The 27673-nt window shown below is 35.8% G+C and overlaps 1 protein-coding gene across 26 annotated transcripts in view; it reads left to right on the forward strand.

Moving 5' to 3' along the window:
• LOC131434773 (poly(rC)-binding protein 3) overlaps positions 1 to 27673 on the forward strand; it is a 731715-nt gene that overhangs the window by 248019 nt on the left and 456023 nt on the right. For 2 of the 26 annotated variants that reach the window (XM_058601867.1, XM_058601884.1), the window contains exon 1: positions 23651 to 23944. The exons of 9 other annotated variants lie outside the window; for them this stretch is intronic. The gene's annotated coding sequence lies outside the window, so the exon portion shown is untranslated. 15 more of the 26 variants (XR_009230388.1, XM_058601892.1, XM_058601868.1 and 12 more) reach the window with 14 other exon arrangements.

Consider the following 27673-nt stretch of genomic DNA (forward strand, 5'->3'; position numbering starts at 1 on the left):
AGCGACGTTGTCATACATGTTTCAGGTAAACGTTTCTAAATTAATCGGTAGTTAAATTATACAAATCCATTAACAATTGATTGAGTTATAGGCGAGTCTATTTAGAATTGGATCAGATTAAAAAAATTAACATTCATTTTTAATGCCAAATATGACTATCTAACAACTATAAAAATACTCTCACCTGTCAGTTACATCGTGATTTTTCAACCACAACCTTAAATCAGTGCCGCAGTATTACGCTTTTCTTCTACAGATGTTTCCTTGCGTAGAACTGTGCTGATGAAAGAGGGATGAAGTGCTATTATTTCTTTCCTTGGAACTATGTTTTCCGTTCCGGAGCCGTTTCGCCATTTCTGACGTAGGTAGGCCGGAACAGTCGACGAACACAGACGTACAGTTGCATCAAACCGAAACGCGTTTTATTCGTCGAATCATGGCGTAAAATGTGATGCAAGACCATTTCTTCGGTGGCTGCCGGTTGAGTTACTATTTTGATTATTACTGTTATTTTCATTATTATTATTATTATCATTAGTTTTTTTCCGGAACGGGAGAGTTTCACCTTCTACGCAAATGAAAATATACGGAGGGTGCTGCGAATCAGATTGCATCGTCAGAATCAAGGGTTTGTGTTTTATTTTATTATTCTGTTTTAGTTGTAACTGTGGCTGCTTGACCAACCACAAAAAAATGAACATTAAGGTCCGAACAGTCTAAATGGTCGTGTAGTGTCGGTTCCCAACTGGCCAAGGATAACACTGTGTTGCACCTGTTCCGGTCGTATAAATCCTCCAAATAGGTCAATCGTATGTTAACCGGCGAAATTATTTCAACCAAGAATTGATTCACTAGTTTTCTGTTTCAGCTGTTATTCGATATGTGCTGAAGATGAAGTATACATAACTCTGATCGATTAGGCTAGGAGTAGCACAAATTAGTCTCCAGCATGAATCTATCTAGACTTCTGAAAGAAGGAAAAACTGACATAGCTTTGGTTTAAAAAGCATAATTTCAAAAAGAAAAATGGTTAATTGACAAGATATTAAACTCAGACTTCGTTTCATTCATCGATAATTGTGTGATCAATCCACGTGAAATGCTTCGAGCATGCATAGTTGGAAAATATTACTATCGAAGAGTTTATTATACCTGAGCTCATAACTTGATATATTACACTGTCGCAATCCTGCTCGCTCATTGCTGGCTCAAACAGGAATTATGTCTGCTGTTCGGCTTACTTGCTGTATTGCGATGTCTTCAAAAAGGTTATATCGCTTTGCTGCAAAATTGATTTATCCATTATAAGCGTCTGTAATGTAACTGCTCACCATATCATTTGGGCAACTTGGATATAAATTTGAGAGGCTTTCAACTAATAGAGTTGTTAAGCAGTACAAATCTATACATAGTAAATGTCCAGCTTTTGCGAATTCTGGTAGAGAGAGGGTAAGGAATGTAACTCTTTGAACAGACCGAATTTCACATAAGTTGGTAAATTATCTCGTCCCGAAGGGTTCGAATCTTCGTTATCTGAGCATAACACGTTGGGCAATAAGTTCCAAGTTCCAAACAGACAGATGGCAGCACTAATTGAAAATTTCATGGAATTCATTTTATTAGTGTGTTAGTTATTGTGCCTTAAGTAACGCTACTTTGGGAAGAAAAAAAAGAGAAAAAAGAACATAGTGTGTTGATAAAACACTGTTTCTAATGAAAAGAAATGGCTGGACAAACATTATCCGGGCTCTGCTTCAAGTATAACACATAGTTTGTTTTACAAACGGTTCTCTGTTGGATGTTTGTGCTGGTGGTGGACTCTACTGTCGTGAAATGATACTAAAGTAATCTCATTCGCTAGATGAATACTGTATTGTGATATTGTTTGTATCCGATTTCCCATGCTGGAATTATGGGGTAAAATGTGTAAAAAATTAAAAATATATGTACTAACTTTTCTCAGTGATGGCAGAATCGATTTACACAAAATTAAATATAAACGAACGATCTTATGATCACATAGAGAATTCCTGAGTTTCATCTTGATCCGACTATCGGTTCCGGAATTACAGGGTGATAAGTGTGAAAATTCCAATTTTGAATTAACTACTCACTTTTCTCAGAGATGGGGTTATCAATTCTTACAAACTTAGATTCAACAGAATGTTCCTATACGAGACATTTGAATTGCATCTGGATTCGACTTCCGGTTCCAGAATTACAGAAAAAGCGTGATGAGCATTTCAAACAGTTATACAGAACAGTGATGCAAAACACAGGAAAATGGGGTTGCTGGGAGCTCATATCAGTTCCAATCGATATGCCTTGTCAGAACCCATTCCCTTGTTTCTGATTCCGGAGGGGCCGGAAATAGTGGTCACAAACTCGAAATTGGAACAAACTCACTTTTCTCAGTAAAGGCTTAAAATCTTATGATTCCATACATAACTACTTCTCCTCATCCGGATCTGATTTCCGGTTCCGAAATTATAAGGTGATAAGTGTCCAAAATATTGAACCGTCTCAAAAAGCGCACCGGTACGTACATGGTGTGGTACGGAAGAAGAAAACACAACACCGTCTCTCCGAACGAAGCACGCTGTGTGTGGCGATTTCAACCGAGCACACATGTGTCCGAGTTTTCAACCGTTTTGAAGAAAACAGAATCACGTCACAATTACAAATGCCTGTTTCGTTGAATACGGTGCTGAGGTAAAGACAGGATAATAAATTAAAAAAAATGTCCAACCTGCATCTAGTTGACGACACAAAAAAGTACGAAATTGTCTAAACAGATTGTAAAACCAGAGCTCTTTTGTCACGCACGCTAGTGCCCAATTTATTGTACCCCCTCTACAATGTTTCAAGGAAAAACCTGTTTTAATCCACCTAGTGGTGTAATGATGCCCTTCTCATAGTACTTATATATCTAACAATATTACTAGAAGATTCTGTGATGAAATTTTTTTTTCGATCTTGAATAAAATAAGAAACTTTTCTTTGGGTATAAACTAACATAACCTTTTCGATTTGTTTTTGTCACGTTAATAAGAAATTTTCTATATTTTGCATCGTCCAACTAAATGATGAAACACACTTTATCCAATAGTACTTGAACCGGAAGTAGGATCCGAATGAAATTAAACAGTAACCTATGAAACTATAGGAATTTTTATTTGAGCCTGTTTGTGGAAATCGATCAAATCATCTCTGAGAAAAGTGAGTGAGTCTCGTTCTAAACTTTTTGACTACTATTTCCAATAATTCTGGAACCGGGAACTTGGAACCAGTATAGCCGAAGTCGGTTCGTTCCAGTAAGTGAATCAGTTTTAAGCCAAATCTAGAAGACTTTTAACCTTTTTTGCATCGTCGCTCTAAATGACGGTGTGAAATTCAATAGCTATGAGACTATGAGTTTTTTTATTTTATGAGTGACATTATTTGACACATACACACACAGCCACATACATTGCGCAGCTCGATTAACAAGGTTGAATGATATAGAACACTTAGCCCTCTGGCCAATTTTCACTAGTCAATTTTTCAAGTGATTGCATAAACTTTCTATATGAGAAAGCCAATAAGAGTACTTTTATAGAAAATCATCGGTTTCATGATTTTTTAATAACACTAACAAGTAGGTACAAATTGAATAAAAGAATTAGAAATTTACATTTTTTTCCAGGAAAATACAAATTTGAAATTGGCAACCCTGCACGCTGTACGAAATCGAACAAAGCACGCTACGAACGGAGCAAATTCGCACGTACCGTCGCGTACTAGTTTTGCATAGTCGTTTTGAATGACGTTTTGAATGTTTTGACACTCATCGCCCTATAACTTTGAAACCGAAAGTGGGATCAGGATGAAATTGCACAGTATATTTGAAAACAATGAGAGCTTTAATTTGAACTATGATATGTGAAAATCGGTTTAACCGTTGCTGAGAAATCGAAGTGAGTTCCGTTTTTGGAGATATTCTATACTATTATCGGTACTTTCGAAAGCGGAAACCGAGGACTAATAGTTTAAAAAATGTTTTATAATTCACTAGCCAACTGGGTAAATTTAGCAGTCAGTTTAATAATAATGTGTACCTCGTTTCGCCATCGCTTGTGACAAAATACTCATGAAATTGTAAATTTTCATTAATCGCACTGTAATACCGGAACCGGAAGTTAGATCTGGATCAACTTTTCGAAGACTTTTTAAAGAATTTTAAAACCTTTAATTTGCTTCTTAGTTTGAGAAAATTGGTTGAGAAATTTCCGAGAATATTTAGTGCGCATTTTTTAATAAATTTTCACATATTGCCTTGTAATTCCGGAAACGAAAGTCGGATCCAAATGAAATTCAAGAAAATTATATGAGGCCATTATACCTTTTATTTGAATCTAAGTTTGTGAAAATCGGACACACCATCTCTGAGAAACGAGTGTGACTATTTTTTTCTTTTTTTGGTACATACCACCCTGTAATTCCGGAACCGGAAGTCGGATCCAAATGAAACTCGGGAACTTTGTATGGGACCTTAAGACCTTTCACTTGAATCTAAGTTTGTGAAAATCGGTTGAGCCACCTCTGAGAAAATTGAGTAACATTATTTGTCACACACACATACACACACACTCACACACTCACACACACACACACACACACACACACACACACACACACACACACACACACACACACACACACACACACACACACACACACACACACACACACACACACACACACACACACACACACACACACACACACACACACACACACACACACACACACATTTTGTGATCTCGACGAACTGAGTCGAATGGTATATGACACTCGGCCCTCCGGGCCTCTGTTATAAAGTCGGTTTTCACAGCGATTGCGTAGCCTTTCTATATGGAATAGGCAAAACTATTGAAATTATCTCTTGTTTCATTGGTTATAAACATATCATCGTAAAAAATAAAAGCTGCCTCATATCCTTTTATTCAGCTTTTATTGTCATAAAATAGTAACTTTTGTTTACAATATAAGCAAAAAATTTTGAAACAGCTTTCAAATTTTGCTCATAAATCTTTCAGCAATTATTCTCTCGTTGTAACTGCTATGGTATAGACAGTATTGATGAGGAGATTTAAATTCAAACGAAAGGTCTCACGGTCCCATACGGAATTCCTGAATTTCGGATCGGACTTCCGGTTCCTGAATCACAAGGCGATGAGTGTTGAAAAACTTTCTATCGGTCACATCAGCGACGACTTAGAAATAAAACGAAATTTTCTAATCTGATCTTGAATCTCTTTCGAAATTCTAGTTTTGTGAGTTGTAGGATGATTGGTGTTAAAAATTACAACCTCCATATGGTTGGATGACGCAAAAACAGGAACGGTATCACCAAGATTGGTATCAACATAATTCCGATTTGTTGGTCTGGTTAGTTGACGATCAAATTCATGGATGATTAAGTATGTTAAATTTAAAAATGCCCAAATGAGTCACGATAATATTTTTGAAATTTTCTTTGGCGGCACTGGCTGCCCTCGCGTGACCCAACAAAAAGTCCTGTGTAAAACTATTCTAGCTTGTAGGTCCAGCTATTTAACGACCCTAAAAATTTACTGCAACTTCGACAGTCTTTCGATTCCGGTTCCGGAAACAGTTATTCAAAACGTTCAATATGAAACTAGCATCGATTTCTCGTGAAATGCTAATCAGAAAGGCACCATCACACCACTAGGAGGGTTTTTACTTTGCGTACCTATTCTTGAGCTCAATACCTATTATTGTACTTTCTGTGCCACTTTCTGTGCTTTCTGTTCTTGTTCCAGAACTTTCTGTGACTGATCATTCGCTTTATGCACTTGTTTATGTAATGAGCAATTCCAGAAGTGCTTAGCAGATCATCAGACTCGACCTTCTCCGATTTGGATGAAACTTTGCACATGGCTTCAGTATGACAAACCATAAGTTCTGAACTGAGGTCAATCCGACTCACGACTGATTTAAAAAAAAAACGTATGAATTTTTGCGTTTTACAAAAATTGCCTTTTTCAAATTGTTGTAACTCTGAAACCGTTAATTGTACAAAAATGGCGTTCAGGAAAAAGTTGTAGGGAATCGATTGGGCACTCTAAAAAAATATACGCTGAAAAAAAAGCTGTAACTTCTTCATTGTTCAAAAGCCACGGATGGGATAGCCATCAATCTGTTCGTTTTTAAATTGCACAACACCGGTGTAGCGAAAACTGCACCTAAACCGTTCGCTTTTACCAATTGCACACTGCCTCAGCGTGGCACCAAAGATGAATAATGAAGACATGTATGTGCTTACAAATATTTAAAAAAAATCTGGTTTGTTCCTGGTGCTTTCTAAAATGACCGCACGCACCGCTTGGTGGAGTGCGAGTTTAATTGCATTGTTATCATTTCGATCAAAGTGTGCCATAAAATCTCAATATTAACAAATGAGCAAACGAATCGAAAGGGTTCTCACGGTTTGACATTTGCATTATGAATGTGATGATGGGAACTCAGCAGTGCAACCAATTTATCACCATTGGTGCCAGTTTCACGGAGGACCGTAGATGTGCGCCAAAAAAAGATCATGACTGTCATGTCTGGAAATTCGTTTGCGGTAGCACTGCACCAGTGTAGTGCAAATTAAAAACGAAAACGCCATTAGTCTTTCGAAACTGATTCTTTCACCTCCAAGAAATTTGGTTGCATTGAAACACACTGGGATTTGTCAGTTACGTCACATATAACACTACATAGCCCGAACCGGAAAATTTTGCTATAACTCTTCCAGATTTAATTGACGTTATTAGCTTTCAAATAAGTTTATCAAAATTTATGAAGCCAGCTTCTAAATTTGTGGTTAGTCGCCATCTCGGAAAAAATAAGCGATAAATAAACAACGCGTCTTGTCGCTTACGTTACCTACATTATGATATCTCCGGAACCAGAAGTGACAGCCAAATAATCTTCGAACTTGATAAATGGTCCAATAGTATTTTTCAAACGAGCCAAAGCTTGTTGGAATCGATTTCACCATTTCCGAGAAAATTGAGCGGTAAAAAGCAACGCGTTTTGTCGGTTATGTCACTCATACTATTAGGACATGTTCAGGAGTGTTTTAGTTCTAGATGCATAATTTATGTCAGTTTTAAAATTTAAATCTAGAAATTATAACAAAATAATCTGACAGCCCCAGCAGCGTTTTATCTGTGTTTCAAAAATAGAAAAAAATAGAGCGGCAGCGTATACCAGTTTTAAATTTGATAGTAGAACTGTTCGAATAAATAAAACTAAAACGGCTTGCTGCTGAATTTGCTCTTATATCTTCGAAATTGGAAGTGTCAGCCATTTTATTTTGTAAGATTCACCCTTCTTAAAAAAAAACTGCTGATATAATTAATTACAAGAAATAAATCAATTACGTTTTCGCAAAATAAATGATATCTCTCTTTTGGTATAGTATTGAAGGTCAAATGGTTTATTTCTCGAGTAAAAATACAGCGACCTAGGAAACCAAATTAAACTTTTTTAATCTGTCTCGATCATAAAAGTCGCTTTCGATTGAATTTATTAAGTATATTAAGACTTCCATGGTACCCTAAACAAATCCAACTCATAACAAGAAATAACACAAATTTCGTTAGTGCTCTGAGCAGCTTTTTTGTTTTTGTTTTCGAAACTTCTTATGAACATACTTTGCAAGACGCCCACTTACTTTAAAAGATAAATTACTTTCACGAAACAAAACTCGGCAGAAGGCAATCATCAAATACAATTTCGACGACCGAAAGCGGTAGCGCAGTAAGTCCGACCAATTGATCGGAATTGAAAAGCCAGTATTATCCATGCCATCGTTTCGGACGTGAAAAACAACAATTCGGAAGCCAAAGCAGCAGACAATCAACAGATCCCCGTTGGACCCCACTCATCCATCAGTTTAAGAATCAACTCTGGTACGATGCGAAACCGTAAATTAACACCCTTAAGTCGAACGACGGACAGAAGAGTCCGACGAAAAAAAAATCGGATAGCGAGATATTATCGTCTGGCGATGGCGGAAAAACTGTCCCGAGCAGAGTAGAGCAGAGCAGCTCCCTACGCCCGTATTGACTGCCATATAGGTTTTTCCGGCATGTGGCTTATCCGATTTTTGCACTTTCTGTTCCGCTTCAGGATCAAGCCCAACAAGAAATAAAAACACCACAATGAAGATGGACAGCCAACGGTTCCGTGCCATTTTCCGTCCGCATTGGGTGACAAAGGAAGTGTGCTCCGAGCCAGAATATTGGGAGTTTGAAAGCCTGTGGGTTCGATGACAGTGGCAAAAACATGCCGCTTTCATGGACTGGCAAGATCCGGAAGGATTTCCGGTTGATCGTCACAAAACCGACGGCTTGCGGGGGAAGGGGGGATGGATAAAGTCGCTTGTGTATTAATCATTATGATATCGATATTTATCGAGCTGTCAATCTTCGTTACGTGGGTGGTGGTTTTTCCTGTCTGCTTATTTCCGTTTATGGTTTCTCGAACACATTTTTGATTTTATCATCTGGTACTTGCTGCTCAGCTTTGCTCCCACCCGCTCCGTTCCGTTCCGTGCGGATTGATGTTATTGCATTTTGATGACTCTTGCATGCGTACACAGTTCTCTCAACAGTTGGCGATTGTAGGTGCTTCCGAAGATTAACGATTAGAGCGTATTGCTTTCGAATGCTTCTCAATTCAATCGAGTGCCACGTGTTTCACTATAATCAACAAACCATCGATGCCATAGTAGTTTCCAAACAATGTTCTACCGGACTATCGTTCCGGCATAAAATCAAATCCAATAACGCCGTATACCTCATAACGAAGCTTAGGCAATTGTAGAGGAAGGATAAACCATACAAAATCGTAGCAAATGAATTCGATGTTTACCTCACCACTTGTTCCGACCGGAGGCTATTTTCGATAGAAATAACACAGTACGAGGAAAGCGACGTTGGTCTTGAAAATATTGACCACAATAACCACGTGCATGAATTTTACACATTGGTGATTGTTATTGATACGGTTATTATTCCAATCATTTTCCCTCTTGCAGTCGACACTAATTGAAAGCAATTAGGTTTTGCACGAACCTCACAAAAATGAACAGAATCAACTTTTTTTGACAGTCGAGGTGTACTTGTTTACAGTTTAAAAGTTCATCAGAAGTTCATCGTTGGAATGTAAAAATTGCAAGTCGCCTCACACTCAACAGATTCATACATAAATCGCTCCTTGATGCTGGAAACACATACAGCGCAATCTTTTTAGTTATTTTCACTGTGGAATTCGATTTTAACAGGCACTTTTCCGTCATTTTTCAATTTTTAACTTGCAAAGCAAATACACCTCAACTGTCAAAAAAGAACTTGATTCATCGGCAGTTCATTTGTGTCGTCATCGTCAGAGATGCCAGGTAAAAATTTCAAATGTCTGCAGACAGGGTCTGTAAATCTGAAAAAAAATCTGCAGTCAGCAAGTATGGCTTGCTGGCAGCAATTTCTCTATAAAGTATGACATGCAAAACTGACTTGGCGAGCAAAAAAAAAAAAAAAGGTCGCGGAAATTTCAAATTTTTCTGTAAATATAGATGAAAGTCAGCGAGAATTTCAAAAGTCTGTAAAAATCTGCGAGAATTTCAAAAGTCTGCAAAAGTCTGCACAACAAAAAATGTCTGCAGCACTATACCCCAAATCTGCAGATTTACAGACAAATCTGCAGACCTGGCATCTCTGGTCATCGTGCAAAACCTAATTCGTTGCGTTTCACTGCGACAAGTCAAAATGTTCATCCTTCACGCTTAAAAATAGTTACTCAAAAATGAGTAAGATCCCACTCATCTATAGAAAAAGTGGAACAACTCTAATTTTGAGTAACTCCTTAGTTACTCAAATTTGAGTTCTTCCACTGGAAACGATTTTTGGGTAAAATCTACTCATTTACTGAGTAATGCTTAATTTGCCCATGTGCCAAAAATAGAGTAATTAGTTAAACTCTGAATGAAATGTTAATTCCACATATACCAAATTTGCGTAAAATAGCTCCTTTTTTGAATTGTATTGTATTAAAATATTAAGTAATTGACACGCAACACATAAAATAATCATACTGTGTTTATTTATTATTCCGTTTACAATTAATTTCTAACTTCGAGATATCATATTAAGCGGCGATCGCTTGGAGTAGTGTGTCAATCGTAGCTTAACACACATGTCAGTACTGCTCAGACAACAAATCAGACACTTGTTCCTCATAAATGCCACACTTGAGCACATTTGTTTCCATTCTGAAGCACAGTACGGATCCCTTCTGGACACAATAACTGCGTCGATGGCACTACCAAGAGGACAGTCCAAAAATTGTGGTTTTTGCAGACACAACACCGTTTGTGTTAAGCGACTCACTTTTGAAATACGCGATCTCACTAACAAAAAATAGAACCTGTTGCTACAAATGGTTACTACAACTTTTAGGCTGATCTTGCGAATAGTAACATAAAAACGTGTTTTTGCGTTAAACTCAAATTTAGAGTAAGAGTTACTCATTATTATTGATGGTAACTACTCAATTTTTGACGTTTCCATGTATCATTTGAAAATGAGTAACTAATACTCAAACTCTGAGTAACTTTTTCTAAGCGTGTTGGCATATTGAAAACTTCGGCTCATCATTGCTTAAGCAGTTCAATCTGTACTGCTATGTCACCCTAGCAGTTCAATTGAAACCGCTTAGTAGAAGGTTTGTACACACTTAAATTTTTTAGCTGAGTCTCGGCAAAAAAATGCCGAGATTCGCACAGCCGAGTAATCAGCAATCATCTCGGCAAAAATAAAATAACTGAGCGTCTCGGCACCCTCAAATTTGACAAACGTCAAATATTGCCGAAATCGCCAGCATAAGATTTACTGTTTGCTCAGTGAAACGTTCGCTGAATATTCGGCAATCCAATAAAACGATAAAATGAAAAAAAACATATTACCGAATCATCAGTAATTAAGAATCTAGTCAATTAATTTGGTTTGTAATTTCTAAACATTATAAACACACCATTCAGGATCAAAAATTCATTTTATTAACACTTAAAGGAGGCTTACAAATTTGTTGCCAGTAGTGCTTAAAGCCTCTACCTTAAAACATGTAGCATAATAAAAAGCGGCGTTTCCGGATGCGGCCACCTTGAGTCGAGCTGGAAATATGAAAATAAAAATAAATATACAAAAATTTTCAACATTTAATGATGAATATACGGTATTGTTCAAAAAATAAACTTACTTTGATCTATTGAATTTGTCCATGCATTGGGTTATTTTTTCGCATATCCCCCAAAGTTTTGTCTCGAGGACTCTTTGAGCCCCGTGTTGGGTGTTTTTCCTTTATAATGTGATCTGATAAAGTCGCTTTTTATAAAGCGAAACATGTCACTATATTTATTCAACATTTTTACTTGCAAGTGGTTCCACGTTTCTTCGAAGATTATCCATTTTTTCAATCGAGAATTTCATCAGAAAATAATCGCGCAATGCGTAGTGAAAATGTAACGTGGCAATAAATGACAGCTGTCGTGCTGAATCTCGGCAACAGCTAGCGCATATTACGAAATCTCGGCAAACGTCTCTGCTGATGTCGGCATATCTGTTGTTTACTGATAAATTCAGCAAGCAATTATGCCAAATTTCGGCAAAGTGAAGCATTTTACCGAAATATCAGTGAATTCATTTAACGAAGTTCAGAAACAAGCGTATTGATTACTGAGCAATCAGCAAATTTAGGTGTTGCTGATCTGTTTCGGCATTTTATTATGCCGAGCTAAAGAAATGGTTTTAAGTGTGTATGGCCTGTAAATAGCGTGATCTACAATTGAATCGTTTCAAACTCAATTTTGTTTTTTTTTCTGTGGAACAAATCTTTGTTTTCTATATAAGGATACAAATAAGAAATTCAAGCAAGTAAACGTGTAAACTTGTGGTCAGATTCTGAAAACATACAGCTTAGTCAATTTCGTTTCAATCAAAAATATCATTGGACTTACTATTTAGAAATATATCTACAAATCGATATGAATAAATAAAACCAGGCATTTTCAATTATGGGAAAATGAATTATTAATTGGTAGTGAGCAGTGTCTTATTTCGCTTACTGAAAATATGGACCAGAGCCGAAAGTTTCGAAAGAGTTAGCATTAGTGCATCGCACTAACTGGCCATTCAGAAACTTCGAAACTGTGAGATCGTGCGAATTCATAAATATAAACAAAATTATTTCTAAACGCATCAGTCTTACGTTAGAGCCATTCCTGCAATACAGCATGCGTCTCATTCGTCAAAAAAATTTTCTCGGTTGGAATAACTGTCAAAATAGGTTGGTATACCGTCAAAATATTCATCAGTGTTTTTATTATACGTCTGTGCAATCGGTGATTTTTTATAATGACTGAAATTATTCAACAAAGAAGTTCCATTAAATTTTGTGTATGCGCAGAAAAGTTTTCTCCTTCGTCTGGTGTCGTAATATCGATCGATTAATCGAGTAATCGATTATTAACCCAGATAATCGAGTAATATTTAATCGGTTAGCTTAAAACAGATATTCGATAATTGAGCTAATCGAATAATTAAAAAAGTCCCATAGTAATAATCGAATGAATAATCGAGTAATCGAATAATAACCCAGAAAATCGAAAAAATTTCAATCGATTAGTTTCAAAATTATACTCGATTATTAAATAATCGAGTAATTCGAAATTTCCGACATCCCTAGGGACATCACAGAAAAGTGCGGTGCAGAGATGACAGGTAAAAATTTTAAATATCTGCAGATAGGGTTGCAAAAGTCTGTATATCCGAAAAAAAATCTGCAGTTAGCAAGTATGTCTTCATTTCTGTATAAAGTCTGATACGTTAAACTTGGCGAGTAAAAAAAGGTCGCGGCAATTTCAAAAGTCTGTAAACTTTGACGACAGTCTGCGAAAAACTAGACTTTCAAAAAATCTGCAAAAGTCTGAACAACAAAAAATGTCTACAGCACTAGCTTAAAGCTGGCATCTCTGGTGCGGTGGCAAAATGGTTACTAATACACTACAAATTTTTTAATGCACATATGACAGTTTTCCCAATCAGTACACTGAACCAAACAACTCCAAATATATGGAATATTTCTTGATATACACTGCACGAAAAAATAAGCTGTAAATAAGGTTTAGAATCGCAATCTTATACTTACGCGGATGAGAACATTTTGTTTTTTTGTTTTAAATCCCCTATTTATATAAATATGTGTAAAATGTACACGCAGAACTAAACAAATTAATCTTAATATTCGTTCCAGAATTTTACCAATATTTCCGAATCGAGTGCTACAATTCTTTGATTTGAAAAATTACGGTTACGGTGATAGAAATATACAAAATCAGGTTGTTTAATAAATAAATAAATGCTTCACACCAAAACAATTTCAATTTTATCATACTTTTTATTCACATTTTTTCAGCGCTTAACGAACTTTCTATTTGTCGAATTTTTGAATGGTTCGTCTGTTGAATGAAATTCAATTATTGTTTAGAAAATAAATATATAAATTTCAAATTTTGACTTAAAGTTTAAACTTTGACAAAACAGTTCACAGCAAGGGGCAGATCGCTTGTACTTTTAATTCATAGACAATTTATGAAAATGAAAATTTTCTTTCCGATTCTAACTTTTCCTGAGAGAAAAGATAATGTGCAGCTAATGTAAATTCAATGTCATGAACGCAATGAAAAAAATATCGCAATCAAAGTAACTTGTAATGCACCTTTCATTTAATTTTAATTCATTCGTTTTAATATATCAGAAGTGATCTGACAAACGAAACCTATAGGTTTCGTATTTTCAGCACTGTTCATAACATTCATGAGCAAAGTTAAATACTACTTCATAACACTTGAAAGTGAAGTCGTTAAGTCTTAAAGAGCGTAATTCTACATTATATATAGGCGATATTTATTTCGATATTATTTTTTGATCGAAACCAACTCGTACAACATAAAAAATTGATATCTTCACCCGTACCCGGTCCGAGCCCGAAAAAGTCCCGAAATCCGAAAATAAACCCGAGCAAATTTTTTAATCCGAATCCGTACCCGTTAAAAAATCGGTTTGAAGTTTACTTAAAAAAATATAATAAACTTGCAACTGTTCGCTTCATTATCATATCAGAAGTAATGACTTACGATACAATTGCACTTCAGTTATTAATCTTTATTCTTCTATCTTGTAACAAAGTTTCATCCAAATCAAAAATAAAGTATGTCTTGGCAAATCGACATTAAATTTTCAAAATCGATTTTTTCAGTGTAGTAGGCGATTAGAATTGTTTTCAATAGTTTTATTCAAAAACTAATTTGACTAATTTTGTAAAAATTGCTTATAGAACACTTTTTTGTTGGATTTGTTATTTTTCAAACACAGGCCTTTGAATATATATATATTACAAAGGCAAAATTATTTAAAAAAAGTTTAACTCCTTTCAAAAGACTGTCTAGATCATTTTTGGAAAAACAAAGTATGCAAAGTGGTTTTTTTTTGGCAAAGTCTCCATGTACAGGGAGTTTCAACAAAATCTGAGAGGGTGCTGCCAACTCCGAATACGATTCAGCGCGAAATTAGTCTATGGTAATTCGAATTATAGTGAACAGTATTTCTGTACTTGGCACGCGTGTTTAATGTTTTTTTTCCAATTTTCACACGAAAACTTAAAGCAATGTGTTGTGGATATCGTTCTGAAAATCGATTTTTATTCATCGATATTTTTTAGAATTCATAAATAAATAGCAATAATACCCCTAAGTCCCATACAAACGAACCGCCAAAGTATGGTTCACAGCATGAACAAGTAAGCCTAGCAAACAGTGCTGTAAAACTTCATTCAATTCAATTGAAACTGAATGTGGAACACATTGACGATCTCTCGAATGCAGTAAACTTCACTCTCTGACACACACAATGTTTGCTGACGGCCCGAACGGGCAGCATTCAGTCATCAATCGTTTCTCTTCAATCGAGGCACAGTTTAACCACCGTCAGTTGATCTCTTGAAGTAACAAAATATCTCTTTCAAAAGTGTGAGAGCGGCCTTCAAATGAGGTTCATGTAAACATTCCAATTGGTTCAAGATAATAGATGAAAGACAAACCAGATTGCTGAAATGTCAATCACAGAATACACATAAATTAATTGTTTCCTCCATTAGTTTTCATTTTTAATACTTTACTCCATTTATTATTCTATTCGTTCGAATTTGCTTACTACCAAGAGCGAAGGCAATGAAGGAGTTACACTACTCCGCACTTGAAACTGAGCAAGCAAAACTTCAAATGACTATCAACGATTATTCAACTGACGATGAATTCCGGGAGCTTCACTTGAAAATGCCAGCAAAAGTCAAATGAATTAGTAGGGATATGCTGACGGTCAGCGGCCATAAATTTCGTTTTCATCTTATATTATTCGATTGAAAATGAAATTTTACCGCACTGCTAGCAAATATATCCGTTTCATTGCGATAGTTTGAAAATGTGGAAGATCGTTTCTGGCAACGCTTTATGCTAGTTGCTACGGTGCAAAACAAACTTGTTTGTTCATGTTTATCGTTGCTGTATTAAACTGCAACAATCAGTCTAAATATCACCGGCACTAGCACAAAAGATAAAAAATATCAATACAATCGAATATACAATCCGCTAGTAGTATATTCATGATGACTTAACCATTCTAGATTATTGTTTAACTTACATTTCGCTTGTAATCTTGATTATCAGATAAAAGATAAAAGATGTTTGTTTATTTATTTTTCACTATAATAAACAGTAACTATGGTGAACTTGTTCTTACCCTTCAGTGTTGCTAGTTTTATAGAAAACTCGTTAAAGTACATTGTCACTCTGACAGTGTATCATGACAGTGTACCGCACGATGCAAAATGTGCCCTTGAAAATTTTATTTGGTCATACTGCAAAACTACAGGGTGCTCCATCTTTTATGTCGGTATGTAAGCGCTGAATAACTTTCACATTTACAGACCCTTTCAGCTTTAAGGGAAATCAATCTTCAGTTCAGTAACGCCATCGCTCGGCATCACATTCAACATATCATGTCAATTGTATGGGTGCGCAGTGCTGCTATTTTGGCGCACACGAATTTGACGTTTCTTCCCTCTGCTTCTATGTACGAGACTCGATGCGGACTCGCCTGAGGTCGCCATGCTTGCAAAAAAGGATGTTGCCAATAATTTGTTCGGGAAATGTGAGAGCTGGATATCTTGTTAATATGATGTCTTTGACATTTACCAACCAAGTGATTGCATCAGATATGTTTCGGAAACGCAGACCCTGTCAGCTTGGAGCGAAATCAATCTTCAGTTCAGCAACGCCATCGCACGGTGTCACATTCAACATATCATGTCAATTGTATGGGTCCACAGTGCTACTATTTTGGGGCGCACGAATTTGACATTTCTCTTCCCTACTTATGTGTACGAGATTCGATGCGAACTCACCTGAGGGCGCCATGCTCGCAAAAAATGTTGTTACCAATGATTTGTTCGGGAAATGTGAGAGCTGGATATCTTGTTAATATGATGTCTTTGGGAAACGTCAATTCAGTACAATTTTTGCCATTGATCGCTTCACACCGAAACAACTCGCTGAAATAGCGACACTTCACATCGAAAACAGTCGTTCCATTATTGTAAAGAACCAAACAGAATAAAAATCTATCACATGTTATTCACTGTTTACATACAGGGATAAAAGATGGAGCACCCTGTATGTTCAACCAATTTGAATGATTATTGAAAAACAAGTTATTATTATGCTCTATGGCAGTGGTTTCCAAACTTTTTATATTGCGGACCTCAGGTTGGGAATAGTTTTTCGGTAAAAATACTTGAAACCAATAGTTTGCCGATGCGCGAACAGCCAACATACAATCATCCAAGTGAAAAAATTCCGAATTCACGCACAAAAATTCTAACGATTGCCTTTAAATTTCATTGACGGTAACATAAAAGCTAAACGGAGGGGAAATTTGATATTTAACCTCAAATGGCATATCAGTGTGTCATTGGAATGCGTGGAAAACTTTGTCACATTTGATTTTGCCAGTCAAAATGGTCGCCTCGATAACATTTACCATTAACTTTTAAACTTAAAACTCGTTTTCTGTACTTATTTCTGTACTTTCTGTAGCTGTTTCTGTTCTATCTGCACATGTATGTATCTTCTGTGCCAGCTCCTGTACTTTCTGTACCTGTTCCAGCACTCTTTGTTCCTGTACTTGTTCATGTACCATCTGCATTTTTTGTACCTGGTCTCGTTTTTGTACTTTTCAGATTAATTTTTTTTGTAATTTTACATCTACTTTCATTCACAAATTTGGAGCAGGAAATGGAATATAAAGCTACTTCACTTATTTATATTTTCCAATACCCTTTCAAAGCGAAAAATAAGCGTTTATATATAAATATACAGTCATATTCATTGAAAATACATTTATATTCCATTATAGTCTTACATCGAAGATGATTTTCAGTCGAATGTTCGAATCAACTGATGTTCATTTCGTAGTACTATTAATTTACATGCCATGTAAATTTCATAATTTTTTTGTTCTGTTCCTGTACCTTCTGTACTTGTTTCTGTGCCTTCTGTACTTGTTCCTGATATTTATTTACCTGTGGATGTCCCGGCGAATTTTGTACCGCTCAAAAATTTGTATCGCTTTGGATGGAAAATACCAAACTCCAGAGGTTTTCGCACCTCTTGGGTATCGGTTTGTGCTGAAGTGCACATGACGTATTCAGCTCATCAGTGCATTAGCAAATTAAGTTGAACTACTAATGCCTCCTCGTGATCAAAATAATCTGCTCAACAAATGTAATCGCTATTTGAAAATCACTTTTTCACACCGAAGTGTTTTGTTCTTTCTGTACGTCAGGATACATATTAAGTTCGATCTTATACGCTTAGAAAAAGTAACTCGAAAATTAGTGAGATAAGTAAGTAAGTAAGCGGTTTCCCAAATTTGAATAGAATCATCACATACAATTCACGTGTGTTGGCCAAACGATAACAAGACTTCACTGAGTGAAAAATTTGATTTTAAAAATGGCGAGCAGTGAATTCTTAAAGTGTAAGAAGTTCGGAAATTTGCTGAAAATTTTTTACCAATAACATGTTCCATTCAACGTATAAAGTATTGCGATTTTCTTTTAACAAGATCTTTCCACTTTGTAAGTTTTGTCATTTGATAGTCTAACAAAACCACTGCATCGATTTTTTCGGATGTTGAATTTTATCCAAAGTGAAGCGTGATCAATTCACGCGTGATCTTTCAAAAACAGTGTTGCCAAAAAGATACCAGCAAAAGAAACACTCTTCAGAAGGTAACATAAGTAAATGGTAAAAGTTGTCAGTTGGTTTTATAAATATTAAAAATAATAATTGTCTATCTAGTAAATGAATGTGATATGAACATCAACTACAATTCAAGCATTAAAGTACTTTCAGAGAGTACTCAGACCCTGAGTAACCATTTGCTGGTGTGTAACATATAATTGTAACTCATGCGTGTCAAATCGTACGCAATGGTGATTTATAACAAACTTTCACTTGCATGCTTTACTCATATTTTCAAAGAAAGTTTGTTCTAGCTTGGATGGCTGATCTCTGTGCGCGGTGGATTTTCACCCATTGCTGAAAACGAACCAACACTAGATGGCAAATCAGTCCGTAAACGCAGATTTTGTCTTTAAGAGCTGTTCAAATAATACGATTCGCTGAATATTGAGTATCTTTCCAGGAAAATATATCCCGTTTCGCTACCGTACCCGACAAGCACTCATAATCCGAATCCTAGGTAAATGCATAACGAGGGGATGTCCCAGTCTCCGTCAATTACGACGGCACGAGGCGAAACTTCAAAATAAAAAAAAACTGTATCCGAGAACATCAAAAACGAAAAAGACTCCCTGATGAAAAATTCGCTACTGGTGCCCTCCGGTGGCTATACCGGTCCGTTTTGGGCTTGAATTTCTTTTCGAGTAAGCACGTGAAGCTGTACAGAATGATAACGACAACGATAGCGAGGATGACACTTCCGCAAACATTCACTTTTCATTTTGTCTTTCACGATCTACATCCAGTGACCGGGGAAAGAGATAAAAGCGAGTGGTTCGGCGCGGATGGTAGCAAAGGAAAGCGATTCAGTTCAGGGTGTAATGTTTTGAGGACTTTTAAATGGAGATAGATTTTATTATTTGGGTATGTCTGAGTGATTTTTTTTTCTGTGCTGTCATTTTAAATATGATAATGAAAACTTACGATCGGTCAATCAATCGGTTTACTATAAATAACGTGATAGACTTCATTTATATCGGAATTCATTCTCCAATCATTGCTAATTTACATTTTAAAATCAGTAACGATTAAGTACTTCTGACTATAATCATTTAACGTTTATAAGAACAAACATGTACTTGTAATTTAAGAGTAACTCAACTTTGAGTTCAATGCGTGTTCCGAAATTCAAAATGATCGAACTAAATGCTTATTGTAGAATGATATTGTTGAATACTATTCAAGGGAAAAACTCAAGCAATTAAAGAAAGTTGTAAAATGCTTAGAGGTGATATGTATATATATATATATATATATATATATATATATATATATATATATATATATATATATATATATATATATATATATATATATATATATATATATATATATATATATATATATATATATATATATATATATATATATATATATATATATGTATATATTCGTATTGTGCTTCACCAAGGAATACTTTTACGTAAAGGATAATTATTAATTTTTCCCCGAATTAATGTGACTTTTAACTTATAAACAACTCCTAGTGCGCACTGCACAGTAAAAAATAACTAAAAACGAAAAATGCTGAATTGTTTCAATAGTCGGAAACACATAATAATGAGCGAACACGAATTTGTAGAAAATATCAAGTATTCAATCGAATGAAAACCAAATACACATGGCGGTTTATAATGGAATAATAGGTTTCGGAGAATTTCGGAGGACGTGCTTGGAAACAACATGCATCCAATTAGCCGGCTGTCATTCCAACAGGTCCTTCGAATAATATTATTAAGCTAAATTCTTCTATTCACTTCGTTACTTCCATTTCCACAGATGCAGTTCGGCTACCAAATGAGATATTTCCTGGTAAAATTCATCATAGTCACTTTTTTCTCTTGAAAAATTTCGTTTGTTGAACGTCATCTTTGACATGTGTTCTGGTCATCTATCACACGGCTGCTCTATCTAATTAATATCTATTTGCAGAGCTTTCTAGAATAGTTCTTATCAAGATCAAGATCATTGATTTTTGAGCGTATTTTTTCGAAGCGTTAACCGTTTTTGACAACATCACTGGTTGAAATTTTGGGCGGTCAGGTAAAATTACCCTGATACTTTCCGTTTATTACCCCATGTACTGAAACCTCTTCCAAAGCAAGATGAGAAAGTTCCAGATTTCATCCCTAAACAATTCGGTTGATGAAGCATTTGTCTAAATGTTTGAAACGATAACTAACCACATGTGATAAGGGGAGATTGGCAATAATTATATTGGCAACAGTGGTCGCGAAGGATGTATTAGTTTTAATAGGGAACAAACGGAATTGAGAAATAACGAAATTTTCTAAGACAAGGCCAGACAACTGGAGGTTGGTTTTGTTCAAATTTTATGTCAGAATGTTTCAGTTTCTGATTGACTGATTTTGACTAAGACAAGACCTGGGGGGGGGTGCTTTTGATCCAAAATGGACCAGTTTCTGATTGGCTGATTTTGATGTTGCCTCCTGCACATTGTGAAAAGAAAAATCTTTTGCAGGGTACGCGAGCAATGATGCCAAGTATAAAGAAAGTCAGAAAACAAATTTATTAAAATGTATAATTTTAGCTCACCAATGAAAATTTTCGGAAAATCTTTCACTTTTTCAATCTCATTGGTAATAAATGTTTATAGTGGCAGGACTGTGTAATTAAAATAGGCATCAAGCCGTTTTTCTTTTTAGTGAAATAAAAAATAAACTGTAACCAAAAAAGTTTTGTTGAATTAGTGTGAACTCGAAAGTGTGTTTAGTTTTACGAGAAGAATGAATTGTTGTGTTCCACACTGTGGTCGCATTAAGCATTTCTATCCAAACCTGACTTTTTCCGGTTTCCAAAAGATCCGGTAATACGTCAACAATGGATTCGATTTTTCGTTCAACATGAGATATTTCGTGTTTTGTCATCAAAGCTCAATTAATTGTTTTAGGCATTAATATATAATAAAGAAATGCATTCACCAAAACATGTTTTATGTTTATTTCAAATCAAAAAACTAAAGTCTAATTTTTTTTTGTTTCAATGATAGAGGCTCTAACATTAATGTCATTCGCCTCTTCGGGCCAGAAAAACTTTCTGACCTATGGGGTTGGGAATCGAACCCATTGTAATATTTTTTTCCTAGCATAGTTATTAAAAAAATCTGTAAATATGGCTACACTGTAGCCGATACGTTGGTATTTATTCCACAGGACGAAATGACGAGAAGGATGATTCGGAAGGAAGAATAAGAAGCTAGTTGTCAGGTCTTGTCTTAGAATTTTGATAACTCCGTCCAGGCAATAAGGAAAATAATAGTTTTTACTGGGCTTATGGGCAGTGTTGCTAAGTATTATGGAAAGCCGTGTTGAATAATATATGTATATATATATATATATATATATATATATATATATATATATATATATATATATATATATATATATATATATATATATATATATATATATATATATATATATATATATATATATATATATATATATATATATATATATATATATACATATATATGTATATTTTCTTTCAATTCGTCATAAAATGCTTACGTCCCAAGGTAAAATCATAATTGAATTTAATTTCAAAGAAATTTATTATAGTTTCAATTACTATATAATTAAAGTATTCTCCTATTAGAGGTTCTAATTTCTTCAATTGTTCCTGTGAAAAGAATCCAAACCCGAAAAAACCTCGTCGTTGAAAATTTGAGTTGTATTTTGAAACCTTAGAATGCATTCGAATCTTAAATTTCAACCGAAAGAGAGAAAAACAAAAATAAAAATCGAGCCATTCGTTATACGACTTCTTTTGGTTCACAGAACACGGTACTAACATGTGATTGGGGTATATCGTGCGATATGCCATTTTAAAAGTTACGAAAAATAATGCTCATTACTTAAGTTTTAAACATGAAATTCAAGCATATTGCGTACAATTTCGTAGATTGGACTTCTATCTACTAGATTATAGCGATTATTGTGTAAATGAAGGTTGTAGAGCCGAGCAATGAGCATAATATTTTGTAACATTCGCAAGGGCCTATCGTGCGATATGCCCTAATCACATGTTACTACCTAACTGTTCAGTAGTCGATTGACAGTTGAACAAAAAATTTATTACCGAACGATCAGTAATCAATTCAATTACCGAATTACAGCTTTTGAAAATTTGAAAAAAATTACCGAATTCTGCGAAATGTGTACGCTTGCAAATCTCACACAACCACTCCTAAACTTTTCGAACCCCGCTCTAAATCTTTGCTTCGACTCTAAGAAGTATTAAGTTAGGGCATGTTCAGGAGTGTTCTAGTTCTAGATGCATAATTTATATCAGATTTAAAATTTAAATTTAGAAATTATCACAAAATAAATTGGCAGTCCCAGTCAATTTTTCAAATATAGAAAAAAATAGAACGGCAGCGTGACAGTAGAACTGTTCGAATAAATAAAAATAAAATGGCTTGCTGGGGATACGATTGTTTCAGTTTCAGTTATATTATAGACCACCCATATGATTCTTGCAGCTACTGAATTTGCTCTTACTCTAATTGCGCGTGAACTATGACTAAATTGAGTATAAATTTTACTATCAATTGAAATAAGAAACTTTTATTTCTTTACTGTTATGTAGAACTTTCAAAGAGCATTGGATCCTTCAGAACTTCTTTTCAGTATGGTTTTAATCCTATCCTAAAAACGCGAGAAATAACTGATTGGAATTATTAATATCAAAAATCAAAATTGCAGTTCAACAAAGGAAAACATTCTATAGGAAATCCCAGTGTGCTGCATTTTTACGGTCTTTCTGTTCACTTGCTTGATATTGTACAATGTGACCAAATTTTCTTTATATTTTATTGGAACGTTGTACACGAAGTACCGTCAACTCGTCTAAAGTTACGAAGATTCATTCATGCGCATTTTAGACTACCACCTATCGTCTTCTCACTTGCTCCTGTGTAACACCGGACTCGCCATCACACCAGCTGTACTAATATAGCAAAGCAGCATCTGTCAAAACTTGTTTTCAGTCCGGTTCAACCAGAGACTGTGCATGTGTTTGTGGGAACGGCATGTAACAATGCTATTATATATGAACACAACTAGCGGTGTATTTATATACATAGCATCGCATCGCAGCGTCGTACTCTCATGAAGAAGCTGAAGCCGCGTTTCGCAAACGTGTGATGACGATCCGCAGAATAGAATCCGCAAGCAAGCATCCAAAAGCAAACCCTTCCGCTGCGTCGGTGTTGGTTTCATTCAACTGAAACTCGTCCAAAAGGTAGCAAGCAGCTCGGTGTCCGTGTTTGTTTGAGTGAGAGCTTCATCGTCTGTCGTCTTTTTCGCCATTGCCATCGCGTTCGCTACTGCTGCTGTCTTTCCTGCTTGGCTAGTTTTGTATTATCTTTGTTTTGAGCTACACGCTTTCCCACGAATTTTCTCTCATTCTCAGTCGGTCCCGTCAAACCCAGAACACAGGATAGTTAGTGTAAGGAAAAGTGTGTATTTTTCTGCAAATAAAATTCATCATTTTAGGATCAAGTGTGCTGGATTTGCCCAGCAGGAAAAAATAGCGTGGTGTAAAAGATTTGGAAGTTTGATTTGTTTTTGCTAGAAGTGGCGTTCCGGTGACAGTTCCGGTCAGAGTGGCAGAACTTACACCATCGTTTTGAAATTGATATTATATTCAGCTACGAACCAGTGGTATGAGGGTTCGATTTAGTGTGGTTAATTAATAAAAAAAAACCCGAAAGATTCCCGGCTACTAATCGTTGAGATTGGATTTCGGAAAATTACGATATCACGATTCGCACTTCCGGACCCGAAGTACAGGCAAGCTAGTTTAAAAGGATAGCGATCCGCTGCAGTGTATAGCCCTTGGCAACCCGCACTGTGACGGACAATCCTCGTCACAAATCGGTAAGTTTTTGACAGCTTCCACCCAAAACTGCAAGATTTATAAAATCAATCAAAAGAAGCCGGCATCCTCCCCTGTTTTCCCCCCCGCGACAGTAAAGAACTTTGTGTGTTTTATTGCCGCTTATTCGTAATGGCCGTCGCATTTTTACGTGTACGTCGCTACCTTCTGAGTGTCAGCCGAAGCTCGAGACAGCGCTATTCCTGCCGCTCTGCTCCTGGTTCCCTGGTATATACCAGCCATGGAAAGCATGGATGTTTGTTTGATGGACGGAGCGGCCCCCCAAAAGATTTCCATCATAAACACAGACAAGTGAGACGATGGGGGTTCTATTGCTGGCAGCAGCAGCAACAACGGGCGAGAGGGGATAGAAATGTCGCAGAATTTTATTGATTTTAGAAGCCATCCGACCACGGACGGTGGAGGCCTGGAGGAACGATGGTGCACTCTCACCCGTAGTTCTGTGTTCCGTTCGTTCTTTGCTGGTGTATGTTGTGTTGCACTGGACGAAGTGTATTTTTTTTTCGAGTGCATACTCATTTCCTTGGCATTTCGGTTTCGGTTTTCCTTTGCTTTATTTTTGTTTTATCTGTACGGCTTCCCGGAGGCTTAAAGACTCGAGGATTGCGTTCTCCGTTTTGTTTGCCACCTCGTTCGGCAGTCGAGTGCGAACGGGTCGGTCGGAGTCGAACAGTTGCCTGTACTGTAGTAGGGGCCCCGTCGACAGTTCGCGGCGATAAGAATTTTCGAAAAGATATACTCTCCTCCGGGGGTTGGAGGGGGGCAAGAAGTTCGAGTTGCCGAGACCAAAAGGGGTGAGAAGTTCGATGGTGTTTCAGGTTAGGTTTAGTATTGACTACTTTAGTATGACAAATAGTTGCGTTATTGTTATTGATTTCATTCGGACACTTCAAATAAGCAGAAATGAGATACTGCGTAAGGCACTTTGTCATGATTTTGTTTCCGAAATAATACATTTCATGGAGAATAATTTCAAATTTCCCAAAGTTTAAAGTTAAAAAATCGTTTTTATGCTTATTAAATACGATTTCATAGAATTATTCTTATTTATTTTTACGTTTCGTCTTCGACTTATCAGTGCATTATCGGTTCATGTTAAACTGTTAGAGCGACTTAGTAGCTCAACACAAGCCGCTAAGTGCAAATAAAGTTTAATTCCACTTTAAGCGACACGTTCTTAATTACTGTCTCCAACGATTGGAACTATTTGATAGAATGTATTCACAGTTTTGTATCAAACATTCCGTACTTGTGAAACTTAGGATAAAGTTTTGAGCAGTTCCACCGCAAATGACGTTTATTTTTTGTAATTTTATTTTTGTATTTTTTTTATTTGGCTCACATTTTGCATACGTGTTATTAATGGCCAAACGAAACAATTTGCATCATCAGTTTGCCATTTTAACTCTAGACTAACTTTTGAGGAGAGACTAAAGAAAATCCCTTGAACATTTTCAATAATATATATGCTATAAACCAGGGGTGGAAATAAGCAAATTTTTTGATTAACAGTAAATAAAAATAGTCAGTATTATTCACATATTTATTGTAGATATTATAATGAATTTGGAAATGAATGATTTTTGATAAGATAAATTTTGGTTTTACTTAGAATTTGAAAAGATCTTCAATTTCATTTCCTGCAATTTAAAACATAATCGCAATTTTAGTGTTGTTACTCAATTTTTTAATTCACGGTGTTCGGTTTTTTGATTCACACTCGGAAATCTTGATTCACATTTTCATGCGCAAAATCTCAAGAAATGTATTTTGGTTTTTATCATTTTTTGAGAGGTTGTAGCTGATGTCCAAAATAAAACACTGTAACATTTATAGAATAAAGAAATAATATTGAAACAAATGCAAACTCTTAAAAATTATGAAAAACTGTTTGTTCATATTTTTCCACAAACGTTCCTGTTGTTTCCTTATGGTATTTCCTGATTTTACCAAAATGTACCTATTAGTTGTTACAGATACCCATGTTTTAATACTGCATGGAATGAAAAGTCCCGGGTCCCTCACAGACGAATAGTTTCGAACCGTTTTTATTGAGAGAAAATTTCTAGATGACTACCACTACCAAATTTCATGACAATCTATCCACTGGTGTATGAATAACAGCTGATCAGCTGTCCACTATCCCTTCGTATTCTCCAGACCTGGCTCCCAGTGACTATTATCTATTTCCATACCTGAAAAGGTTTTTCGAGGGAAAGAATTTTTCGTCGAATGCTGAGGCCATTTCAGAAACGGAAGCCTATTTTGAATCTTTTTTATTTTCAATGATTATACTGAAGAATAAAAAAGTTTTCACGGTAAAAAATCGACTTTTTTTAGACCCGGGACTTTTCATTTCATGTAGTAAAACAATCTGGTACTGCGGATGAACAAGCTTGTGAGGAGTAAGTGACAGGCAAGTGATAATCAAGTGAAACCAAAAAATAGCTCAGAATTGCCGACTGAAGTATAAAATAAATAGCTTCTTCTACAAACGTGTTTTCTAAAAAGTGTGTCAAAAATTGCCGAAATCTCACGGAAAATAATATTGCCAAATTGAACTAGGCAAATTTGTTGAAAAAAATCTGCTTAACAAAAAAATTTACAATTTGCGATTCATTTCGTTCTGAGTTGATCAAACGAACTGCTCTATTTCGTAGCAATGACTTATCGAGTAATGAAGAGGATATTCAGAGTCAGAAAACAATACCAGCAACAACAGAAACACAAATAGAGTCAGCAAATTCCAACATGAGTTTTCCCAGTTAGGAATCATTAGAAGCGATGTCAGTAACATCAATAGAGACAACGGACTCAAACGTTCCAGAATACATCCAAAAAGTTAATATTGATATTTTCAATGAATCAATCTCGAGTATTGCCGTAGCCTAAATTGAGAAAACAAAAATTAGTTCTGTTAAATATATTGTGGAGAAATATCACGACATAATAAACAGCATTAGAAGACATATATTTGCTCTAAACAAAGAAGTTAGATTTGATGAAAGAAAAAATCGACGAGTTGTATAAAATAATTGAGCAGCCCAAAGAAAAATTTTCCAGTGACAACCAGGACTGGAATGTTCCAACTCTCAGTTGTATCGTTTAAGTCATGGGCAGTCGAGAAATTGAAGAAAACTTTTTGTCTTGCTGTCTAGCAACAACCTACCTCTAGCATGCTACGCGTAGGACTGAAACGTTAGCTATAATTTTGCTTCTATTTATAGATTCGCGTGCTTCCAACAGCTTCACTTTTGCGTCGATTGACCAATCAGAGCG

This window comes from Malaya genurostris, chromosome 3 (assembly GCF_030247185.1).
Source record: "Malaya genurostris strain Urasoe2022 chromosome 3, Malgen_1.1, whole genome shotgun sequence".
Classification (NCBI taxonomy): domain Eukaryota; kingdom Metazoa; phylum Arthropoda; class Insecta; order Diptera; family Culicidae; genus Malaya; species Malaya genurostris.